Genomic DNA, 25,990 nt, shown 5'->3' on the forward strand with positions numbered 1-25,990 from the left:
CCGCGCTGGATCATGTGTGAGCTTGGATCGCCTCTCCGGGCGAGGGGGTTCAACCTCCTCCTCCTCCTCTTCGCTGGAGTCGAAGTTGTCGTCTCCCTCTCCTTCACCGTCGGACTCCCACTCACCTTGGTCGTCTCCACTCTCACCTCCGCTCGCCTCCCCTTCCTCAGTTGGCTCCTGGGCCTCGTTGGGCATCGAGTACATCTCGGTAGTCGCCTGGAAAACAACAGACAAGACGAAAGTCGATCGACCTACTCAAAGAAGACCAATGAAGAAAACAAGATCTCAGTTAGGAGCATAAAGACATACCTGGTCCACGTCATACAAGTTGTCGAGTGGAATTACCCTCCTGGCTCCTCGGGGGTTGTCTTTGTTCCCCGTGATGCTCGACCGCCACCCCTCCAGCATCTCGTCAGTAACCTCCTCCGGGTGGACCCGAGTGGTGTCGTCGAGACCCGAGTACAGCCACATCGGGTGGTCACGAGCCTGGAGCGGTTGGATGCGCCTCCGGAGGAAGACCTCCAGCAAGTCCATACCAGTCACGCCCTCACGGACAAGCTCAACCACTCGACCAGCCAGTACTTTGACTTGGGCCTTTTCCTCCGGCGTCACTTTCAGAGAAGTAGGTTTTTCAGCTCGGTCGAGAGAGAAAGGGGGAAGTCCGGTCGACTGCCCTGGGGTCGCCTGGTCTTGACAGTAAAACCAGGTCGCCTGCCAACCGCGGACCGACTCCGGGAAAGTGACAGATGGAAAACAATTCTTTCCCCTCGTCTGGATCGCCAGGCCCCCGCACAGCTGAATCACCTGCGTCCTTTCATCACTCGACTTGGCCTTCTTGACCGATTGAGAACGGCAGGTAAAGATGTGCTTGAAGAGTGCCCAATGGGGGCGGCAACCCAAGAAACCCTCACACATGGAAATGAAAGCAGCAAGATATACGATGGAGTTGGGAGTGAAGTGGTGGAGCTGTGCTCCGAAGAAGTTCAGAAAGCTTCGGAAAAAGGGATGGGGCGGCAGAGAAAACCCTCGGTCGATATGGGTGGCTAGGAGCACACACTCACCGTCGCGAGGCTGAGGTTCGATCTCTCTCCCCGGGAGACGCGCAGCTTCGTGGGGAATGACTCCCCCCTCGACCATGTCGTCGAGATCTTCTTGCCGGATCACCGACGACATCCAGTCGCCCTGGATCCAGCCACGGGGCAGAGCAGACCTTGAGGAAGATCCGCCCCGAGCAGATCTCTTCCCTTTCCCCTGCGCCGCAGCCTTCTTCACGTGCTCCAGAGCGGATGTCTTGTCCTTCGCCATCATCGCCGGCAAATCTCGCACGGGTCTGCGGCGCTAGGGTGAGAGCGGAGGTGGCAGAGGAAGTTGTGAAGGGAGAGAGGAAGAAGAGAGTACACTGTTTGGAAACCCCGAGCCGGCTACTTATAAGAGGCCGCTCCCGAGTGGCTGACTGGTAGGCCCAGGCAATCCAGTCAAATCCCACAGCAGACGCGCGCGCAGTACGTGGCGAAAAAGGTGGCGCGGAAATCGAGGAGCTTCCGCTTTATCGCTTCCGATTACTGCGGCCGCTCCCGTCCCGCGCGCTTCCCGAAATCCGAATCCCACGACATCCGCGGGCTGCAAAACAACTTGTCAGAACAGAAGACCCTGCTCACGCCGACACTCGGTATGTCACAAGTAAAGAAATTCACTCGACGAAAGGCCTGGAATGGATCAAGGCGACTGAAAGAGGTTGATGACGTCATCCGTGACGATTGACCCAAAATGAGGCACTCATGTAGCCCAAAGAACCAGTCGGAAAGATCTCCAACTCTTTCCCCACTCAAACCTCGATCCATTCGGGGGCTAATGATGAAGCTACGTACCTAGGGTAGGGGCACGGACCTGTCCAAAGAGCCCTACCCAAGGACATCCCTAGAAGAAGTCACCTTTCAATCGACTTGAAGGTATCCCACTCGACGGGTTCAAGACACTCGACCAAGAAGCTATCACTCGACCATGAAGCCAACCACTCGACTGCCAGGAGACCTAAAGTCACTCCGCAGGCAAACGGTCGGCTATTAAGTAGTCTTTATGGTCATTATAGCACTTTATTAGGGGCATTACCAGTAACGCCCAACCTTAAATGTACCTTAAACCCTGCATCACTGAGGGGAGGAGAGGGCCGACGAACTCTATATAAGCCACCCCCTCCTCAGTATGAAGGGTTGGCACCCCTGTAATCCATACACACATAATCCAGTCGACCGCCTCCGAGCACCGAGACGTAGGGCTGTTACTTCCTCCGCGAAGGGCCTGAACTCGTACATCCTGGTGTATTCACAACTTCTCCATAGCTGAGATCTAGCTTCTCCATACATACCCTCCTACCTCACTGTCAGAGTTAGAACCACGACACCCTCCATCCTCGTGGGCCCCTCATGCCCCCCCTGACGTACTTCTTCCGCCTATATATCTCCATATACCCTAAAACGATCGGGGAGCACAATAGATCGGGAGTTCCGCCGCCAAAAGCCTCCGTAGCCACCGAAAGCCAATCTAGACCCGTTCCGGCACCCTGCCGGAGGGGGGAATCCCTCTCCAGTGGCCATCTTCATCATCCCAGTGCTCTCCATGACGAGGAGGGAGTAGTTCTCCCTCGGGGCTGAGGGTATGTACCCGTAGCTATGTGTTTGATCTCTCTCTCTCTCTCGTGTTCTTGAGGTGGTACGATCTTGATGTATCGCGAGCTTTGCTATTATAGTTGGATCTTATGATGTTTTCTCCCCCCTCTACTCTCTTGTAATGGATTGAGTTTCCCCTTTGAAGTTATCTTATCGGATTGAGTCTTTAAAGATTTGAGAACACTTGATGTATGTCTTGCCGTGCGTATCTGTGGTGACAATGGGATACCACGTGATTCACTTGATGTATGTTTTGGTGATCAACTTGCGGGTTCCGCCCATGAACCTATGCATAGGGGTTGGCACACGTTTTCGTCATGATTCTCCGGTAGGAACTTTGGGGCACTCTTTGAGGTTCTATGTGTTGGTTGAATAGTTGAATCTGAGATAGTGTGATGCATATCGTATAATCATACCCACGGATACTTGAGGTGACATTGGAGTATCTAGGTGACATTAGGGTTTTGGTTGATTTGTGTCTTAAGGTGTTATTCTAGTACGAGCTCTAGGGCTGTTTGTGACACTTATAGGAATAGCCCAACGGATTGATTGGAAAGAATAACTTTGAGGCGGTTTCGTACCCTACCGTAATCTCTTCGTTTGTTCTCCGCTATTAGTGACTTTGGAGTGACTCTTTGTTGCATGTTGAGGGATAGTTATGTGATCCAATTATGTTACTCCCTCCATTCCTAAATATAGGGTGTATAGTTTTTGGCACAAAAATTAAAGAACACACATGGAGTGAAAATTTCACAAGTTTTGGGCGAGGTTACACCTGACTAATTGACATGAGAAAATGGAGGAGTTTGCCTAATATAAGTAAATGTAATCAAATCCCTAAAAAAATATTCAAATGAGTGGTGCAACGCAAGACACCTTATATTTCGAACTTTTTCTAAACAATCTATACACCTTATATCAAGGAACGGAGGGAGTATTATTGTTGAGAGGACTTGCACTAGTGAAAGCATGAACCCTAGGCCTTGTTTCCTAGCATTGCAATACCGTTTATGCTCACTTTTATCATTAGTTACCTTGCTGTTTTTATATTTTCAGATTACAAAAACTATTATCTACTATCCATATACTACTTGTATTACCATCTCTTCGCCGAACTAGTGCACCTATACAATTTACCATTGTATTGGGTGTGTTGGGGACATAAGAGACTCTTTGTTATTTGGTTGCAGGGTTGCTTGAGAGAGACCATCTTCATCCTATGCCTCCTACGGATTGGTAAACCTTAGGTCATCCACTTGAGGGAAATTTGCTACTGTCCTACAAACCTCTGCACTTGGAGTCCCAACAACGTATACAAGAAGAAGGTTGTGTAGTAGACATCAAGCTCTTTTCTGGTGCCGTTTCCAAGGAGGTTAGCGCTTGAAGGTATATCTTTAGATCTTGCAATCGAGTCTTTTAGTTTCTTGTTTTATCACTAGTTTAGTTTATAAAAGAAAATTACAAAAAAAGGAATTAAGTTTACCTCGTATGCTTCATCTTTTTAATGTCTTTCGTGAGAATAAGGATTCCGATAATTGTGCTCAAGTTCTAGAAGAATAATGCATTAGAATGTTTGGCACTAAACATTTGAATGATGAGCATGATTGCAATGCTGTTAGTATGAATTCCTTGAATATCCATGATGGTAATGATATGCAAAGCCACAAGCTTGGGGAAGCTATGTTTGATGAAGATGATATTTTTTGTCCCCCAGTTTTGATGAGCAAATTTATTATGATGAAAGCATGCCTCCTATTTATGATGATTATATTGATGAAAGTGGATTTGGAGAGGTCATGACTTTATTTTGTGATGAATCCACTATTCTAGAGGAGGTTCCAATTGATTATGAGAACAAAATTGCTATCTATGATGATTATTGTGATGACTTTTCTGCTATTAAGAATAATTATAACCATGAAACTTGTCATCATGATTTTAGTTTTCAATTGGATTATGCCTCACATGATAGTTATTTTGTTGAGTTTGCTCCCACTACTATCCATGAGAAGTATTTTGCTTATGTGGAGAGTAATAAAATTTCTATGCTTGTAGATCATGAAAAGAATGCTTTATTGATAGTTATATTGTTTAATTCATTCATGATGCTACTGAAAATTATGATGAGGGAGGAATATATGCTTGTAGTAATTGCAATAATATCAAGTTTCCTCTCTATGTGCTTAAAATTTTGAAGTTTTGCTTGCTTTACCTTCCTATGCTAGTTGATTCTTGTTCCCACAAGTTGTTTGCTCACAAAATCCCTATGCATAGGAAGAGGGTTAGACTTAAATGTGCTAGTCATATTCTTCATGATGCTCTCTTTATGTTTCAATTCTTATCCTTTATGTGAGCATCATTGAAATCATCATGCCTAGCTAGGGGCATTAAACGATAGTGCTTGTTGGGAGGCAACCCAACTTTATTTTTGTTCCATACTTTTTGATCCTATTTAGTAATAAATAATTTATCTATCCTCTTTTATTATTGAGTTTTTATGTTTTAATTAGTGTTCGTGCCAAGTAGAACCGTTGGGAAGACTTGGGGAAAGTCTTGTTGATCTTGCTGTAAAAAACAAAAACTTTAGTGCTCACGAGAATTGCTGCCATTTTTTATTGGAGAGTGATATTTAGTTAATTCTTTTTGAAGATGTTTAATAGATAAATTACTCAGGTCCATCAATTTATTTTAGAATTTTTGGGGTTCCAGAAGTTTGCGTTAGTTACAGATTACTACAGACTATTCTGTTTTTGACAGATTCTGTTTTTCGTGTGTTGTTTGCTTGTTTTGATGAATCTATGGCTAGTAAAATAGTTTATAAACCATAGAGAAGTTGGAATACAGTAGTTTTAACACCAATATAAATAAAGAATGAGTTCATTACAGTACCTTGAAGTGGTGTTTTGCTTTCTTTCACTAACGGAGCTCACGAGTTTTCTGTTAAGTTTTGTGTTGTGAAGTTTTCAAGTTTTGGGTAAAGATTCGATGGACTATGGAATAAGGAGTGGAAAGAGCCTAAGCTTGGGGATGCCCAAGGCACCCCAAGGTAATATTCAAGGACAACCATGAGCATAAGCTTGGGGATGCCACGGAAGGCATCCCCTCCTTCGTCTTCGTTCATCGGTAACTTTACTTGGAGCTATATTTTTATTCGCCACATGATATGTGTTTTGCTTGGAGCGTCATTTTAGTTTATTTAGTTTTGCTTGCTGTTTGAAAAAAAAATACCAAGATCTGAAATTATTAAATGTTAGAGAGTCTTCACATAGTTGCATAATTATTCGACTACTCATTAATCTTCACTTATATCTTGCGGAGTAGTTTGTCAATTGCTCTAGTGCTTCACTTATATCCTTTTAGAGAACGGTGGTAGTTTTATTTTGAAGAAATAGATGAACTCTCATGCTTCACTTAGATTATTTTGAGAGTCTTAAACAGCATGGTAATGTGCTTAATCCTAATACACTAGGTATTCAAGACTAGTAAAAAATTTCTTATGAGTGTTTTGAATACTAAGAGAAGTTTGATGCTTGATGATTGTTTTGAGATATGGAGGTAATAATATCAAAGTCATGCTAGTTGAGTAGTTGTGAATTTGAGAAGTGCTTGTGTTTAAGTTTGCAAGTCCCGTAGCATGCACGTATGGTAAACATTATGTAACAAATTTGAAAAATGAGGTGTTTTTTGATTGTCTTCCTTATGAGTGGCGGTCGGGGACGAGCGATGGTCTTTTCCTACCAATCTATCCCCCTAGGAGCATGCGCGTAGTGCCAAGGTTTTTGATGATTTGTAGATTTTTGCAATAATTATGTGAGTTCTTTATGACTAATGTTGATTCCATGGATTATACACACTCTCACCCTTCCATCATTGCTAGCCTCTTCGGCACCGTGCATTGCCCTTTCTCACATTGAGAGTTGGTGCAAAGTTCGCCGGGGCATCCAAACCCCGTGATATGATATGCTCTTTCACACATAAACCTCCTTATATCATCCTCAAAACAGCCACCATACCTACCTATTATGGCATTTCCATAGCCATTCCGAGATATATTGCCATGCAACTTTCCACCATTCCGTTTATCATGACACATTCATCATTGTCATATTGCCTTGCATGATCATGTAGTTGACATCGTATTTGTGGCAAAGCCACCATTCATAATTCTTTCATACATGTCACTCATGAGTCATTGCACATCCCGGTACACCGCCGGAGGCATTCATATAGAGTCATCTTTTGTTCTAGTATCGAGTTGTAATCATTGAGTTGTAAATAAATAGAAGTGTGATGATCATCATTTTCTAGAGCATTGTCCCAAGTGAGGAATAAAAAAGAAGAAGAGAAAGGCCATAAAAAGAGAAGGCCCAAAAAAGAGAAAGGCCATAAAAAAAAGAAGGCCCAAAAAAATGAGAGAAAAAGAGAGAAGGGACAATGCTACTATCCTTTGCCACACTTGTGCTTCAAAGTAGCACCATAATCTTCATGATAATGAGCCTCTTGTTTTGTCACTTTCATATACTAGTGGGAATTTTTCATTATAGAACTTGGCTTGTATATTCCAACAATGGGCCTCCTCAAGTTCCCTAGGTCTTCGTGAGCAAGCAAGTTGTGCACACCCACTAGTTTCTTTTGTTGAGATTTCATATATTTATAACTCTAGTGCATCCGTTGCATGGCAATCCCTACTCCTTGCATTAACATCAATCGATGGGCATCTCCATAGCTCATTGATTAGCCTCGTTGATGTGAGACTTTCTCTTTTTTTGTCTTCTCCACATAACCCCCATCATCATATTCTATTCCACCCATAGTGCTATGTCCATGGCTCGCGCTCATATATTGCTTGAATGTTTATAGGTTTGATATTACTAAAGTATGAAACAATTGCTTGGCTTGTCATCGGGGTTGTGCATGATGAGAGCATTCTTGTGTGACAAAAATGGAGCATGACCAAACTATATGATTTTGTAGGAATGAACTTTCTTTGGCCATGTTATTTTGAGAAGACATAATTGCTTAGTTAGTATAGTTGAAGTATTATTGTTTCTATGTCAATATTAAACTTTTGTCTTGAATCTTATGGATCTGAATATTCATACCACAATTAAGAAGAATTACATTAAAATTATTCCAAGTAGGACTCCGCATCAAAAAATCTGTTTTTATCATTTACCTACTCGAGGACGAGCAGGAATTAAGCTTGGGGATGCTGATACATCTCCAACATATCTATAATTTTTGATTGCTCCATGCTATATTATCTACTGTTTTGGATGTTTATGGGCTTTATTATACACTTCTATATCATTTTTGGGACTAACCTATTAACCCAGAGCCCAGTGCCAGTTTCTGTTTTTACCTTGTTTTAGAATATCGTATAAAAAGGAAAATCAAACGGAATCCAATTGACCTGAAACTTCACGGAACTTATTTTTGAAAGGAAAGCAACCCGGGAGACTTGGAGTCCACGTAAGGGATGCCTCGAGGAGGCCTACCTCGCGCCCACTCCCCTGGGCGCGCCCTCCACCCTCGTGGCCCCCCTGGCGTACTTCTTCCACCTATATATCTCCATATACCCTAAAATGATCGGGGAGCACAATAGATCGGGAGTTCCGCAACCAGAAGCCTCCGCAGCCACCGAAAGCCAATCTAGACCTGTTCCGGCACCCTGCTGGAGGGGGAATCCCTCTCCGGTGGCCATCTTCATCATCTCGGTGCTCTCCATGACGAGGAGGGAGTAGTTCTCCCTCGGGGCTGAGGGTATGTACCAGTAGCTATGTGTTTGATCTCTCTCTCTCTCTCTCGTGTTCTTGAGGTGGTACGATCTTGATGTATCGCGAGCTTTGCTATTATAGTTGGATCTTATGATGTTTTCTCCCCCCTCTACTCTCTTGTAATGGATTGAGTTTCTCCTTTGAAGTTATCTTATCGCATTGAGTCTTTAAAGATTTGAGAACACTTGATGTATGTCTTGCCGTGCGTATCTGTGGTGACAATGGGATACCACGTGATTCACTTGATGTATGTTTTGGTGATCAACTTGCGGGTTCCGCCCATGAACCTATGCATAGGGGTTGGCACACGTTTTCGTCATGATTCTCCGGTAGGAACTTTGGGGCACTCTTTGAGGTTCTATGTGTTGGTTGAATAGATGAATATGGGATTGTGTGATGCATATCGTATAATCATACCCACGGATACTTGAGGTGACATTGGAGTATCTAGGTGACATTAGGGTTTTGGTTGATTTGTGTCTTAAGGTGTTATTCTAGTACGAACTCTAGGGCTGTTTGTGACACTTATAGGAATAGCCCAACGGATTGATTGGAAAGAATAACTTTGAGGCGGTTTCGTACCCTACCATAATCTCTTCGTTTGTTCTCCGCTATTAGTGACTTTGGAGTGACTCTTTGTTGCATGTTGAGGGATATTTATGTGATCCAATTATGTTATTATTGTTGAGAGGACTTGCACTAGTGAAAGTATGAACCCTAGGCTTTGTTTCCTAGCATTGCAATACCGTTTACGCTCACTTTTATCATTAGTTACCTTGCTGTTTTTATATTTTCAGATTACAAAAACTATTATCTACTATCCATATACTACTTGTATCACCATCTCTTCGCCGAACTAGTGCACCTATACAAGTTACCATTGTATTGGGTGTGTTGGGGACACAATAGACTCTTTGTTATTTGGTTGCAGGGTTGCTTGAGAGAGACCATCTTCATCCTACGCCTCCTACGAATTGATAAACCTTAGGTCATCCACTTGAGGGAAATTTGCTACTGTCATACAAACCTCTGCACTTGGAGTCCCAACAACGTCTACAAGAAGAAGGTTGTGTAGTAGACATCAGCGTGCGGCCCAAGCTGGCGACTCACACCCAAGGGTGGAGCGGCAGCACGGAAGGTCAGACGGCGCTGCCCAACAGTTCCAAGACGGATGAAGGCAGTGGCGATTTGAAGCCCAAGGCACGACGGAGCCACTTGACATAGGCGGAGTGCGAGCCAGCGGAGAACGGCAATGGCTCAGGGCCGGCTCGACGGAGTTTGATGGAATAAGGCCGGCGGCTCGGGGCGCGGCTAGAGACAGGTCGTGCGGAAGAGCAACGTGCTAGGCAGTGAGGCGGAGTCGGCCCGTGGGCACTGAAAGTTCGGAACCGTGGCGGATGAGGCCCTGCGGCGGCGAGTCCGGGTCGCCGTTGTCTCTATTTCCGGGTTGTAGTAAAGGCGACGATGGACCGACGCTGGTTTGCAAGCGACAGCTCAACAGCTTGGAGGTGAAGCCGTAGACAACAAAGCCGACGTGACACGGAAGTGGCGGAGACTTAGCGGCTCGTGGTAGCCGTTCGGTCCAGGTCGCGGTGGTCGTTCGTTCCGGGTCACATGGACGGAGGTGACTGGTGAAAGCAAGGCCGAACGAGGGCGGCTTGATAGCAGCGACTGCTGAGGCCGAGGGCGAGTGGAATAGTGTCAAGGCCGGCTCGTAGCAGGGGAGGTCCAACCCGATCAAAAATGAGGCGGCGGCTTGTCGAGGCCGAGTTGAAGATGGACATCGCAGATGGCTCAGGGTCAATTTGGCGACTCGAAGGGAGGCGACGGGTCCCTTGCCTGCCTCCGCTCATGAAAGTCCCCGACGAGGCGGCGACATCAGCCGACTTGCCAGGGGAGACGACGGGCGGAGCCATGCAGGAAGGCACAGGTGACCAGCGCAGATGGCGTCCGCGGCAAAGGGGCGGACAATGAGGCCCAGCAGCTCAGAGTGAGGCGGGCCCGCCGGCGACGGCTTGGTACAGCACGACGTGGCAGCAACAGCCGCGGAAGTCATGTCACCGACCGGCGACAACAGGGTCGTGGAGACGGCGGCACAACCGCGGCCGACTTGTGAGCGGGACCGCAACCGTCAGGGCGGAGGAGACCGGGTTGCAGTTGTCCCCGCTCAGCGATGTAGTGGTTTTGAGGTCCAACGACTCAGGACGACGAGCTTGCTTAGCCAGGGTGACTCAGGAGCAAGGCGAGTTGAGAAAATCGGCCATGACAGAACTTGGCCGGCTCAAAATCCAAGGGGTGATTCAGTCGTGCCATAGAAGAGACGGAATGATGACAGCTTGTGCGCCGCAGGTGACCCGGCCACGAAGTAGAGGGAACAGACCAGCCGTGAGGCGAGGCCGGCTCTTAGACGACGCCGGTGAGGTGTGGTGGCAGCGGCGGGTCAGAAGTGAGGTAAATCACTGTGCGTCTGATAACTCAGATCGACAGTGACTCGCAGCGGCTCACAACGGCGTTTATAGAGGTAGGTCTACGCGGATGTAGGCGCGTTGGCGGAGGCTGAGGCGGATCGAGGAAGCAGGGCCTGCGGCTGTATCGATAAAGGCGGCCAACGACTTGACACGAGGTCCGCGAGAGAGAGTTTTGAGGCGGCTCATGCCATGATGGAGAAGGTGGCTCACGGGCGCGGACGACTCAGCAGAAGCAGGGACACTCGGGAGATGGTGCCGTGGATCTAGACCTGGCCGGGTGCAAGTAGGCGTAAAACAGAGAGATGGTGAGGCGGAGCTAGCGGCACCTACTAACCAAGGTCGCAGGCTCCGGAGGAGGCCGGTTTGCTGCCTTCTCCATTTCCGGGTTGCAGTCAATCAGTTTTGGATGGTCTCACGTGGGATTAGCCCTCCTTCCCATATTGACTGGTCAACCTTGCCTTTACATAAAAAGTAGTCACAGCCAAGAAACACTTTTGGTTCTACTGGCTCCTACCGTTGTAGAATTCTTCTGAATTTGTAGTGTTGTAGCGGAAATCATCTGTCCATCAGCCTGCGACTTGGCGAATCACCTAAGGCTAACACCACAAAATATCTCCGTCTTAGTCTCGGACTCGGTGGATCAACGTTGCCTCGGTGACGCACAAAGAACATGCCAAATCCTCACATCCTTCAAATCTCATCGGCCGTCAATCCGGTCTAATGAATATGATTCTGATGCAAACCCTTCCAAGCTGGTTCCATGGTCAATTGTTAACCACACTTTCCATTGTTCAATGAGTCCATTGTCAGGGCGACTTGACTTGGTTTGGCGACTTACAAAACCCTAATCTGTCTGGATCAAATCTGAACATATTGTTTTGACTACTCGTCAACGTTGTAGATCTTTTTGCTATATTCTTCTTCTTCATCCTATAAAACTTTCTCGAGACATGGGATAACCACAAAAAACTGCGAACTTCTCAATCTTTGGTGAAAATCCCTCCAAGAACTCAACACCACTGTGTGCGGGCCCCACGGTGGGCGCCAACTGTCGTGGAATTGTCACGGCAGATGTCCTAGTGTGAAGACTTATTTGTGAGGCCAAAGCATCTATGTGGTAGCTTGAGAGGGGTTGATCGGAATCGAGAGACGCAACACAAGACAAGGGTTTAGACAGCTTCGGGCCCCGGGAAACATCATCAGGTAACAACCCTACATGTTGTTTGTGGCTAGGTCTCATTATGCTCATGAGGGAGTCGTTGTAACTCCGGCTGTCCTCTTTGTGTCTAGGCTTAACGATTATTTAACCCGTCCCTCTTGGGGTGCCCTGCCCCTTCTTATATAAGCTGAAGGGGCGGGTTACATGTAGAGCCCAACTCGGACTTAAGACTTAAACTATTCTAACTCCTCTTCACGTGCTTCCCTCCATGGGCTTCTCTCCATGGGCTTCTCACCATGGTTTTCTTAACGTCTTGGGCTTCTTAACTGTCTGGCTTTAACTGCTATACTTAACAGTCTGATTTAAACAATCTGCCGGCTTACAGTAAACAATCTACCGGCTTACAATCTGCCAGCTTAACATCTGGCTTAAACAATCTGCCGGCTTACAGTAAACAATCTGCCGGGTCATACCAATGAAATACCAAGTCCGAGCCAGGTCATATCTCCAGCCAGGTCATATCGCGGGGTATATTCCCGACAGTATGTTACTTGCCCGAGATTCGATCGTCGATATCATCATACCTAGTTCAATCTCGTTACCGGCAAGTCTCTTTATTCGTTCCGTAATGCATCATCCGTAACTAACTCATTAGTCACATTGCTTGCAAGGCTTATAGTGATGTGCATTACCGAGAGGGCCTAGAGCTACCTCTCCGATACTCGGAGTGACAAATCCTAATCTCGATTTATGCCAACCCAACAAACACCTTTGGAGACACCTGTAGAGCATCTTTATAATCACCCAGTTATGTTGTGACATTTGATAGCACACAAGGTGTTCCTCTGGTATTCGGGAGTTGCATAATCTCATAGTCACATGAATATGTATAAGTCATGAAGAAAGCAATAGCAATAAAACTTAATGATCATTATGCTAAGTTAACGGATGGGTCTTGTCCATCACATCATTCTCTAATGATGTGATCCCGTTCATCAAATGACAAGACATGTCTATGGTCAGGAAACTTAACCATCTTTGATTAACAAGCTAGTCAAGTAGAGGAATACTAGGGATACTCTGTTTTCTCTATGTATTCACACATGTACTAAGTTTCTGGTTAATACAATTCTAGCATGAATAATAAACATTTATCATGATATAAGGAAATATAAATAACAACTTTATTATTGCCTCTAGGGCATATTTCCTTCACAAAGTGCATCATCAAGTATCTTAGACAAATTCTTTCGGGACCTATTCACAGTGTTTTGTAATATTAATTTTATTTCTCTATTGCTAAGTTCAACTTGACCACTAGATTGAGGATGATAGAGTGATGCAATTCTATGGTTGACATCATAATTAGCAAGCATTTTACCAAAAGCACCATGAATAAAGTGTGAACCACCATCCATCATTGAATATCTAGGGACTCCAAACCTTGGGAAGATAATTTCTTTGAGCATTTTAATGGAGGTGTTATGATCAACACTACTAGTTGGAATAGCTTCTACCCACTTAGTGACATGATCAACATCAACCAAAATATGTGTATACCCATTAGAGGAAGGAAAAGGTCCCATATAGTCAAAGCCCAAACATCAAATGGTTCAACAACAAGTGAATAATTCATAGGCATTTCCTGACGCTTACCAATATTACCAATTCTTTGACATTCATCACAAGACAAGACAAACTTACGGGCATCTTTGAAAAGAGTAGGCCAATAAAAACCAGATTGTAATACCTTGTGTGCAATTCGGTCTCCCACATGATGCCCTCCATAAGCTTCGGAGTGACATTCCGTAGGATTTGTTCTTGTTCATGCTCATGTATACAACATCTAATAACACCATCTACCCCTTCTTTATAAAGATGTGGGTCATCCCAAAAGTAATGTCTTAAGTCATAGAAGGATTATTTTTCTTTTGTTGACAAGTGAAACTAGGTGGTATAAATGTAGCAACAATATAATTAGCATAGTCAGCATACCAAGGAGTATTATGAGAAGCATTTATGACAACTAGTTGCTCATCAGGGAAGATATCATCCATAGGTAGTGGGTCATCAAGAATATTTTCTAACCTAGACAAGTTTTTAGCTACAGGGTTCTCAGCTCCTTTCCTATTAGTAATATGTAAATCAAATTCTTGTAGCAAGAGAATCCACCTAATGTGTCTAGGTTTGGCATCTTTCTTTTCCATAAGATATTCTATATCAGCACAATCAGTGTGAACAATTACTTTGGAATCAGCAATCTAAGTTCTGAATTTATCATAGGCAAACACAACAACTAAAATTCTTTTTCAGTAGTAGCATAATTTCTTTGGGCACTGTCTAGAATTTTACTAGCATAATGGATAACATTTAATTTTTTATCAACTCTTTGTCCTAGAACAGCACCAATGGCATAATCACTAGCATCACACATAATTTCAAAGGGCAAGTTCCAATCAGGTGGTTGAACAATAGGTGCAGAAGTTAAGGCTTTCTTAAGTGTTTCGGCAAGTTCCAATCAGGTGGTTGAACAATAGGTGCAGAAGTTAAGGCTTTCTTAAGTGTTTCGGCAAGTTCCAATCAGGTGGTTGAACAATAGGTGCAGAAGTTAAGGCTTTCTTTAGTGTTTCAAAAGCTTCTAAACAATCATCATAAAAAACAAATGGAACATCCTTTTATAAAATATTAGTAAGAGGCCTAGAAATTTTAGAGAAGTCTTTAATTAACCTCCTATAGAACCAGCATGACCAAGGAAACTACGAACACCTTTAATGTCTTTAAGACATGGCATTTCCTCAATTGCATCAACTTTATATTTATCCACCTCAATACCTTGTTCAGAAATTTTATGCCCCAAGACAATGCATTCATTATCCATAAAGTGGCACTTCTCCCAATTCAAGACAAGATTAGTTTGTTCACATCTCTGCAAAACTTGATCAAGGTTGCTTAAGCAATCATCAAAAGAAGCTCTGTAAATGGAGAAATCATCCATGAAAACCTCAACAATCTTTTCACAAAAATCAGACAATATAGCAGTCATACATCTTTGAAAAGTAGCACGTGCGTTACATAAACCAAAGGGCATACGTCTATAAGCATAAGTTCCAAAAGGGCAAGTAAAGGTGGTTTTCTCTCGATCAGGTTGTGAAACAGGTATTTGAGAAAAACCTGAATATCCATCAAGAAAAAAAGTGTGTGTGCTTTGACAATCTTTCTGATAATCCACAAGTATAGGGGATCGCAACAGTTTTCAAGGGTAGAGTATTCAACCCAAATTTATTGATTCGACACAAGGGGAGCCAAAGAATATTCTCAAGTATTAGCAGCTGAGTTGTCAATTCAACAACACCTGAAAGACTTAATATCGACAGCAAAGATTTAGTAGCAAAGTAGTATGGAAGTAATAGTAATGGTGGCAAAAGTAACAGTAGCAGTTTTGTAGCAATCGTAAAAGTGGCAACGGAAAAGTAACTTAGCAAATATCAATATGAAACAAGCTCGTAGGCAATGCATCAATGATGGATAATTATGTCGGATGTCATTCATCATGCAACAGTTATAACATAGGGTGACGCAGAACTAGCTCCAATTAATCAATTTAATGCTGGCATGTATTCCGAATATAGTCATACATGCTTATGGGAAAGAACTTGCATGACATATTTTGTCCTACCCTCCCGTGGCAGTGGGGTCCTATTGGAAACAAAGGGATATTAAGGCCTCCTTTTAATAGAGAACCGGACCAAAGCATTAGCACTTAGTGAATACATGAACTCCTCAAACTACGGTCATCATCGGGAAGTGTCCCGACTATTGTCACTCCAGGGTTGCCAGATCATAACACGTAGTCGGTGACTATAACTTGCAAGATAGGATCAAGAACACAAATATATTCATGAAAACATAATAGGTTCAGATCTGCAATCATGGCACTCAGGCCCTAGTGACAAGCATTAAGCATAGCAAAGTCATAGCAACATCAATCTTAGAACATAGTGGATACTAGGGATCAAAACCTAACAAAACTAACTCAATTACATGGTAAATCTCATCCAACCCATCACCGTCCAGCAAGCCTACGATGAAATTACTCATGCACAGCGGTGAGCATCATGAAATTGGTGATGGAGGAAGGTTGGTGATGATGATGGCGACGATTTCCCCTCTCCGGAGCCCCGAACAGACTCCAGATCTGGCCTTTCGATGAAGAACAGGGGGTGATGGCGGCTCCGTATCGTAAAACATGATGAATCCTTCTCTCTGATTTTTTCTCCCTGAACGTGAATATATGGAGTTGGAGTTGAGGTCGGTGGAGGTCTACGGGGTCCACAAGGACAGAGGGCGCGCCCCAGGGGGGGTGGGCACGCCCTCCACCCATGTGGACAGGGTGTGGGCCCCCTTCAGTTGATTCTTTCGCCAATATTTTTTTATTTATTCCAAAAATGATCTCCGTGAAGTTTCAGGTCATTCCGAGAACTTTTATTTCTGCACAAAAATAACACCATGGCAATTCTGCTGAAAACAACGCCAGTCCGATTTAGTTCCATTCAAATCATGCAAATTAGAGTCCAAAACAAGCGCAAAAGAGTTTGGAAAAGTAGATACGATGGAGACGTATCAACTTCCCCAAGGTTAACCCATTGCTTGTCCTCAAGCAATTTAGTTGATGAACTGAAAGTGATAAAGAATTTTTTTACAAACTTTGTTTGATCTTGTTGTTGCAAATATGTAAAGCCGGCATTCAAGTTTTCAGCAAAGATTATGAAGTAACCATATTCACAAGAACACTCAGGTCTCACATTTACTCATATTAATGGTATAATCAACTAGCGAGCAACAATAATAAATGTCGGATGACAACACTTTCTCCAAACAATCTTGATATGATATAACAAGATGGTGTCTCGTTAGCCCTTTCTGAGACCGCAAAACATAAATGCAGAGCACCCCTGAAGATCAAGGACTGACTAGACATTGTAATCCATTGTAAAAGAGATCCAGTCACAGTCATACTCAATATCAATTAATAACAACACATACGAATGACAACGATGCTCTCTAACTGGTGCTTTTTATAATAGGATGATGACTCAGCAATAAAAGTAAATAGATAGGCCCTTCGCAGAGGGAAGCAGGGATTTGCAGAGGTGCCAGAGCTCGAGTTTTTGAAACAGAGATGAATAATATTTTGAGCGATATGCTTTTATTGTCAACATAACAACCAAGAGATCTCGGTATCTTCCATACTAGATACATTATAGGTGTTTCCCAAACAGAATGGTGAAGTTTATACTCCCCCACCACCAACAAGCACACTCCATGGCTGGTCTGAAACAACGGGTACCGTCCAACTAACAATGATCCTGGGGGAGTTTTGTTTGCAATTATATTGATTTGATTTGATCATGGGACTGGGCATCCTGGTTACCAGCCATTTTCTCGTGAATGATGAGCGGAGTCCACTCATTGTGAGAATAACCCACCCAGCATGGAAGATATTGACAGCTGTGACGCCCCCGATTTAATCGTACACTAATCATACACGCAAACGTGTACGATCAAGATCAGGGACTCACGGGAAGATATCACAACACAACTCTACAAATAAAATAAGTCATACAAGCATCATATTACAAGCCAGGGGCCTCGAAGGCTCGAATACAAGAGCTCGATCATAGACGAGTCAGCGGAAGCAACAATATCTGAGTACAGACATAAGTTAAACAAGTTTAACTTAAGAAGGCTAGCACAAACTAGGATACAGATTGAAAGAGGCGCAGGCCTCCTACCTGGGATCCTCCTAACTACTCCTGGTCGTCGTCAGCGGGCATCACGTAGTAGTAGGCACCTCCGGTGTAGTAGGGGTCGTCGTCGACGGTGGCGTCTGGCTCCTGGGCTCCAACATCTGGTTGCGACAACCAGGTAGAAGGGATAGAGGGAAAGAAGGAGAAAGCAACCGTGAGTACTCATCCAAAGTACTCGCAAGCAAGGAGCTACACTACATATGCATGGGTAAATGTGTAAAGGGCCATATCGGTGGACTGAACTGCAGAAAGCCAGAATAAGAGGGGGGATAGCTAATCCTTTTGAAGACTACGCTTCTGGCAGCCTCCGTCTTGCAGCATGTAGAAGAGAGTAGACTGAAGACCTCCAAGTAGCATCGCATAGCATAACCCTAACCGATGATCCTCCCCTTGTCGCCCTGTGAGAGAGCGACCACCGGTTGTATCTGGCACTTGGAAGGGTGTGTTTTATTAAGTATCCGGTTCTAGTTGTCATAAGGTCAAGATACAACTCCAAGTCGTCCTGTTACCGAAGATCACGGCTATTCGAATAGATTAACTTCCCTGCAGGGGTGCACCACATTCCCCAACACACTCGATCCCATTTGGCCGGACACACTTTCCTGGGTCATGCCCGGCCTCGGAAGATCAACACGTCGCAGCCCTACCTAGGCACAACAGAGAGGTCAGCACGCCGGTCTAAATCCTATGGCGCAGGGGTCTGGGCCCATCGCCCTTTGCACACCTGCACGTTGCGTATGCGACCGGAAGCAGACCTAGCCTAATGGCATTCCAGTCCAATCCGGCACGTGCCACTCAGTCGCTGACGTCACGAAGGCTTCGGCTGATACCACGACGCCGGGATACCCATAACTACTCCAGCGTAGATGGTTAGTGCGTATAGACCAAATGGCCAGACTCAGATCAAATACCCAGATCTCATTAAGCGTGTTAAGTATCCGCGAACGTCGACCAGGGCCAGGCCCACCTCTCTCCTAGGTGGTCGGAACCTGCCCTGTCGCTCCACCTCAAAGATCCACTCGCGGGTGCTCCTCAAGCCGACCCGTCTTTAGTCACCACATGTATCATGTATAAAGTATATAGTATATACCCGTGATCAACTCCCGAGTGATCACGGCCCGATAGTATAGCATGGCAGACGGACAAGGATGTAGGGCCACTGATGATAAACTAGCATCCTATACTAAGCATTAGGATTGCAGGTAAAGGTAACAACAGTAGTAGCAAGGACAGGCTATGCATCAGTATAGGATTAACGGGTAGCAGTAACATGCTACACTACTCTAATGCAAGCAGTATAGAGAAGAGTAGGCGATATCTGGTGATCAAAGGGGGGGCTTGCCTGGTTGCTCTGGCAAGAGAGAGGGATCGTCAACTCCGTAGTCGTACTGGGTAGCAGCGGCGTCGGCAGTCTCGGGGTCTACCGGAAAGAAGTAACGGAGGGGGAACACAATAAATAACAGAGCAATCAAAGCATCACAAAGCATAATGAGGTAATACGCGGTGCTAGGTATGCCCTAACGCGGTATTAGGTGATACCGGCGAAAGGGGGAAACATCCGAAAAAGTATCCCCGGGGTTTCGCGTTTTCGGACAGATGAACCGTAGGGGAAAAGTTGCGTGTTCGCTATGCTAGGGACATGTGGCGGACGAACGGACTGCGTATTCAGATTCTTCTCGTCGTTCTGAGAAACTTTGATGTACAAAGTTTTTCCATCCGAGCTACGGATTATTTTATATTAATTTCCAAAGTTTTATTCATTTTCTAAATTTAATTTAGTTCACAAAAAAAATGTGAATTGCTAGGTGCACCCAGCTCTGGGTACACATAAGTGTACCAGAGGGGCTGACATGTGGGTCCAAGGGGTCCCAGTTGACCAGTCAAACTTTGACTGGTCAACAGGGGGTGGGGCCCCCTTGTCATGCACTGTTTTACTATAACCTAAGAGATTAAAAAGACTAATTAGGCTATTAGGTTAACTAACACATGTTAATTAACTTAATTAGCTAACTAAACAGGATTAATTAAGTTAATTATTTAGTTAATCAATTAATTAATTTATTATTAATTTATTAAATTTTTTATTTTGATTTTTTTTTGTTCTAAAGGCCAGGGCGCTGGGCCCCAGCAGTCAGTGGCCCGAAGGGAGCCAAAGCGGGCACGGGGCTACGGGCGCTGGGCGCCAGCGGGTGCAGTTGCGGGCGCAACCGAGCCAGTGGCAGAGCGCCGGCACGCCACAAGCGGAGGAGGCGACCGGAAGGCGACGGCGCGCGGGACAGGGGTGGCCAGCGGTAGGAGCGGGGCACGACCACCATAGGAGGGCAGAGAGGGAGCACGAGGCGTGCTCACGTTCGTTGTAGCGAAGAGGGCGGCGTGGCTCGATGGTGTCCGGCGAGGAGGAGGATGGGGACGAGCGACGTAGTCGGGGAGGCGGCACCAACGATGACGGGTGGCGGGGTGGCTCCGGCGTCGGCGCAGGGCGTCAGGGGCGTCGATTGCCCCCGACCGAATCCACGCAAGAGGGAGGTTGTGGAGGTGGGCGACGACGGATGTGGACGAAGGAGAGAACGACGCGGGTGTCCCACGGGTGGAGCCGGTGGTGCTCCATGGTGGCTCCGATGGCCGACGCGGCGCGGGCCGCCGGCGACGAGGCAGTTGGGCAGGGGCGACGGGAAGGCGCAGAGGAAGGGGAGGAGGACGAGGACGCGAGGCGGATGGCGACGAGGATGGCTCCGGTGAACGGCGGGGTGGCGTCGAGCAGTGGGGATCGGCTTGGTGTCGATCCAGATCCAGGTAGGGGGCGGTGCTCGGCGCCGGTGGCGGCCTCTGGGGAGCGGCGGCGGGGCAGCGTCCTATCCCGATCCCGATTGGATCGGGGGGAGAGGGAGAGTGGGTGCGTGGGGTGTGGGGCGACTGGGGAAGTGGGTTAGGGTTAGGTAGGTTGGGGAGGCCATATGGCCAGGGGAGTTGGTGGGCCGGCCGGTTGGCCAGGTGGGCCGGCCTGGCCGGTGAGCTGGGCCGTTTGGCCCAGTTGGCCAGGGGGCCTTTTTTGTTTGTTTTGTTTTGTCTTTTGCTTTTGTATTTTCTTTTCTTATTTCTTTTCTGTTTTAATTCATTTAAAAGTATTTAGGCATTTTATAAAAATGTGTTTACTTCACCATAATTACCGATGCAATAATTGACATAGCCCGAACATTTTTATTATAATATTTGAAAAATTTTGTCGTTTGACTTATTTAGGATTTAAATTTGAATCGTTTTTTGAACTAACTCGAGTTTATCAACAGTAACCGAGGTGACGTGGCATCCTTAGTAGAGGGTTACTGTAGTTTAATTACCCGGGCGTCACAACAGCCCTAGTTGCTACATGAGAGATTCAAGCATACAAAACAAATTATCATTTGAAGGTTTAGACTTTGGCACATGCAAATTTACTTGGAACGGCAAGTAAATACCGCATATAGGAAGGTATGGTGGACACATATGGAACAACTTTGGGTGTATGGAAGTGGATGCACAAGCTGTATTCCCGCTTAGTACAAGTGAAGGCTAGGAAAAGACTGGGGAGCGACCAACTAGAGAGCGACACCAGTCATAAACATGCATTGAGATTAACCAACATTGAATGCAAACATGAGTAGGATATAAATCGCCATGAACATAAATATCGTGGAGGCTATCACTACAAAAAAAGACACATCCGTGACATTTTGGGCCAAACGTTTTTTTTCCTGTCATGCTTATGACGATAATTGTGACAAAACCCGGTATCATCATAGAAGTGGTGGGCTCCTACTTCTATGAAAAAAATCATGATAGAAAATGGGCTTTTCGTCCTGGGCGAGCCGGAGACGCAGCTGCATGACATTCTTTGGACCGTCCATGATGGAAAAAAGCCATGGTAGAAGCGAGGGCAAGGAAAATATCGGGGAGTTCCCGATTATGGTGGGTGGTCGGGGCAGAGCGATGCACATTTCTCTCATACACGTACGCGTGTGGGTGCGAGGCGTTGGGCTCTAACTGAACCCGAGCGAGGCGTTCGCCTACTGAATCCAAGCGATTTCACTGCAGGCTATGCGTTACTGAACCCGAGCGATCGATCGTTCTGGCTGTTAATTGAACCCGATCGAGCGATTCCTTCGCTACTGCTGCTAACTGAAGCCGATCGAATCTGCCGCCTCTTGATGAACAATGAGCGTTGTTGGGGGTTGGATGAATAGTTCCCGGTGGGGGGTTGGATGAACAGGACCCCGTGGTAGTAGAGGTCGTTGCCGTTGGATGAATAGGTTCCCGATCAAGCTGGTTGGGGGTGGATGGACAGGACCTCGTGGAGGGCTAGATGAACAGGACCCCGTGGAGGGCTGGTTGAACATTAGCTGGCTGAGGGCTGGATGAACAGTAGCCCATGGAGGGGTGGTTGAATAGGACCCCATGGAGAGGGTTGGCTGAACAGTAGCCGGTGGAGGAGCGGTGGAGGCTGGATGAACAGGAGCCCGTGGATGAACAGTAGTTGGTGGAGGCAGGAGGGGAGACGCCGTGGATGAACAGTCGCAGGTGGAGGTTAGAGGAGGTCGACGGTGGATGAATAGTAGCCCGTGGAGGCTGGAGGAGGTCGACGGTGGAGATGAACAGTAGCCCGTGGAGTCCCGTTTTGCGGTACGCCACACCCCTCCCAATGAACAGGACCCCCGTTTCGACCGTAGCGCTCCAACACAAGTCCGTTTCCTCCGTTTTGTGGTATGCCACACCCCTCTCGATCAACATGACCCTGTTTTGACCGTAGGAGGTTGAAGAGAAGTCTGTTTCCTCCATTTTGCGATACGCCACACCCCTCCCGATGAACAGGATCCCGTTTCGACCGTAGGCGGTAGAACCCAAGGCCATTTCCTTCGTTTTGCGGTACGCCAGGCCTTATTTCGATCAGCTGTTCCGTCCAAGCCGGTTGGCTCCCGATGAACATGATGCATTTCGTTGCTTCCCGATGAACACGATGACGCAATTTCTCTGTTCCGACCCAGCCAGTTGGCTGTAGATGAACAAGACACCATTGCCGCCTCTCCATGTACACGAGCCCTGGCCATACGTATGCGCGAGTAGGCGTTCGTGACCCCGCCCGTATGTACGTATGTGGCCGTATTTACTTTCTTACACCCTAGATGTACGTACGTGTACATGCTACTTCCACACCTCTACTACGACATGTGCCCTTCCTTACTCGGCCACGGTTCATCGCTGCAGCCTGCAGACATATTGATCGACTAGTATGTACGTACACGTTCGCGACCAAACACAATGCTACGTACGCTTTGACCAGGTGGGTCCCGACTGTCAAGGAAGATAGGAGGCACTTCCTTGCGTGCGAAGATGTAGCTGGTGGGTCCCAGCCATCAGGGAGGGAATGCTTTTTTCATGAAATACGGTGGCCCTGATGTCTACTACGCAACTTTATTCTTGTAGAGACGTGTTGGGCCTCCAAGCACAGAGTTTTGTAGGACAGTAGCAATTTTCCGTCAAGTGGATGACCTAAGGTTTATCAATCCGTGAGAGGTGTAGGATGAAGATGGTCTCTCTCAAACGACCCTGTAACCAAATACAAGCAATCTCTTGTGTCCCCAACACACCTAATAAAATGGCAAATTGTATAGGTGCACTAGTTCGACAAAGATATGGTGACAAAAGTGTAATATGGATAGTAGATATTGGTTTTTGTAATCTGAAATTATAAAAACAGCAAGGTAACTAATAGTGAATGGGCACAAAAACGGTGTTGCAATGCTTAAAAACAAGGCCTAGAGTCCGTACTTTCGCTAGTCCAATCTCTCAACAATGCTAACATAGTTGGATCTTATGATTATCCCTCAAATTGTAACGAAGAATCAAACCCGAGTTCCTATTAGCGGAGAGCAAAAGATAGGAATTGTTTGTAGGGTACTAAACCACCTCAAAGCTATTCTTTCCATTCGATCTATTCAAGAGTTCGTACTAAAATAATGCAAAGCTATTTTTTTCGTTCGATCTATCCTAGAGTTCATACTAGAATAACACCAAAGCATATTCCTATTCATAATACTCAATCCACACAAAGAACTACATGAGTGCCCCAAGATTTCTACCAGAGAAACAAGGACAAGAACGTGCATCAACCCCTATGCATAGATTACCCCTATGTCACCGCAGAAATCCGGAAGTTGAGTGCCAAAACGTATATCAAGTAAATCGATACGATACCCCATTGTCACCATGAGTATTCAATTGCAAGACATATATCAAGTGTTCTCAAATCCATCAAAGTATTTGTCGGTGTACTAGAGTAGGGGTACCCTAGTATCCCGAACTTGTGCACGGGCAGTCGCAGCATCCTGCGGCAAGGCTTGCCGGGTGACCGCCAAGGTCCTCCGTGGTTCCTTTGGAGCCATTCAAGAACAAAGTATCCAAGCTAAGGAGATAAGACCCCGGCAAGAGGAGCTTGCTGGGAAGGCCAACCAAGGCACCTCAAGACCCCGGCAAGAGGAGCTTGCCGGGAGGGCCAACCAAGGCATCTCAAGGAACTTGCCGCGACGCGTCGCACGTCCTGGCAAGGCCCGGTGAACGACAAGCTCCCGGGCGCGGCAAGACAACAACCGCGGCAAGGCGCTTGCCGCGGCAAGACACCACTGTGCTCGCGCTCCAGCACATCCACCAACGTGTCGTTCTGGGACCCTTCCAGGCGTACGTGGCGGGAGGCTGTGCAGCCTGCGGTACGCGGTGGCAAGCGGCGCTGACAAGATCGCCATCGTGGCGAGCGGTGGCGCCCCTGACGGTCCCTTTTTGCACTGTTTAGGCGACGCAGACGGGCATTTAAGGCCCTTGTCCCCTGCCGTCAGGGTTAGGTATGATACACTGTAGCAGGTAGCTGTACCTACCGCAGCACCTTTCCATTTTTACCCTTTGCCTCCGTTGCCACCTGTTGGTGACCCCTTGAGCATATAAAAGGAGGCCCATGTGCAACGTAGAGGGGGGGGTTCAAAAAACACTCACGCTCGGTCTCGTTAGCTGCTGGTGTGTACTGTAGCACTCCGCGCTCCCGAGCAAGAAATCAATACAAACCACAAAGCAGGAGTAGGGTTTACGCATCCGTGCGGCCCGAACCTGGGTAAACTGTTCGTGTGCTTCGCCTCGATCTGCTCTTTGTGCGACCTCCGCCCCCGCCGAACCGAAAGGGACTCGGCCCGCCGGTCCCATAGGTGTTCTTGGGAGTTCAGAGAAAAGCAAATGAGACACAAGACAAACAGTAAGGATTGAAGAACTGCAAGTATAACAAGGGAGTCTTACTCTTCTTCTTCTTCCTCGTCGGAGCTGAACGCGGAGAAGTCGAAGTCTGGCTCACGTCCGGCGCGAGGAGGCGGAGGAGTAGCTTCCCTTGGCCGCTTGGCGGGAGCAGTGGCTGCGGTCTGAGACGACCCCGCTCCGGCTGTCGCCGCGGCGTGAGAAGCGGCAGGAGCAGAAGCGGTGGTCCGGGAGGACCCCGCTCCAGTTGCCGCATCAGCGTGAGGCGCTCCCGCGGCAACAGTGCTTGCCGCGGTGGAGCGTGTCACGCGGTGCGGCGGCTGTGGACTCGCTTGCCGCTCCGCCATGTCCCCGGCCTTGCGGAGACGCCTTCTTGGTGGAGATGGAGGCTCTGCTTGCGGCGAGCTGTCTAAAGATGAGGTGGAAGACGAGTTGATCTCCAACGAGCCACTCGTGTCCTTGTCGGGCTCGCTCGACCCGGCTCCCTGCCCGGCAAGCTCTTTCTCACCGGCAGGCTCCCCTCGCTCGGCACGGCTTCCCGCCTCTGCTGCATCTGCCTCCTCCACAGTGAATCCAAACTCGCCCGCAGCTGCGGCTGCCGCCGCCTCTTCCAGCCTAGTGGCGATGAGTGCCATCTCCGCATCGGTGGTGTCGCAGGTGAGGCTGTCCTTCTCGTCGGGGCGGATCGCCACTTCCACCAAGTCATCGAAGAACTGCTGCACAACGTCGTCTGCAGGCTCCTGCCAAGTTGGCACAAATCCATGCGAGTCGCACAGCGGCATCATTGCACGGATGCGGTCGAGCGCGGAATTGTTGCACAACGGAACGACACCCCCCGGCAACCTGA

This window comes from Triticum urartu, chromosome 1A (assembly GCF_056163025.1).
Source record: "Triticum urartu cultivar PI428250 chromosome 1A, HENAU_Tu73, whole genome shotgun sequence".
NCBI classification, from domain to species: Eukaryota; Viridiplantae; Streptophyta; class Magnoliopsida; order Poales; family Poaceae; genus Triticum; species Triticum urartu.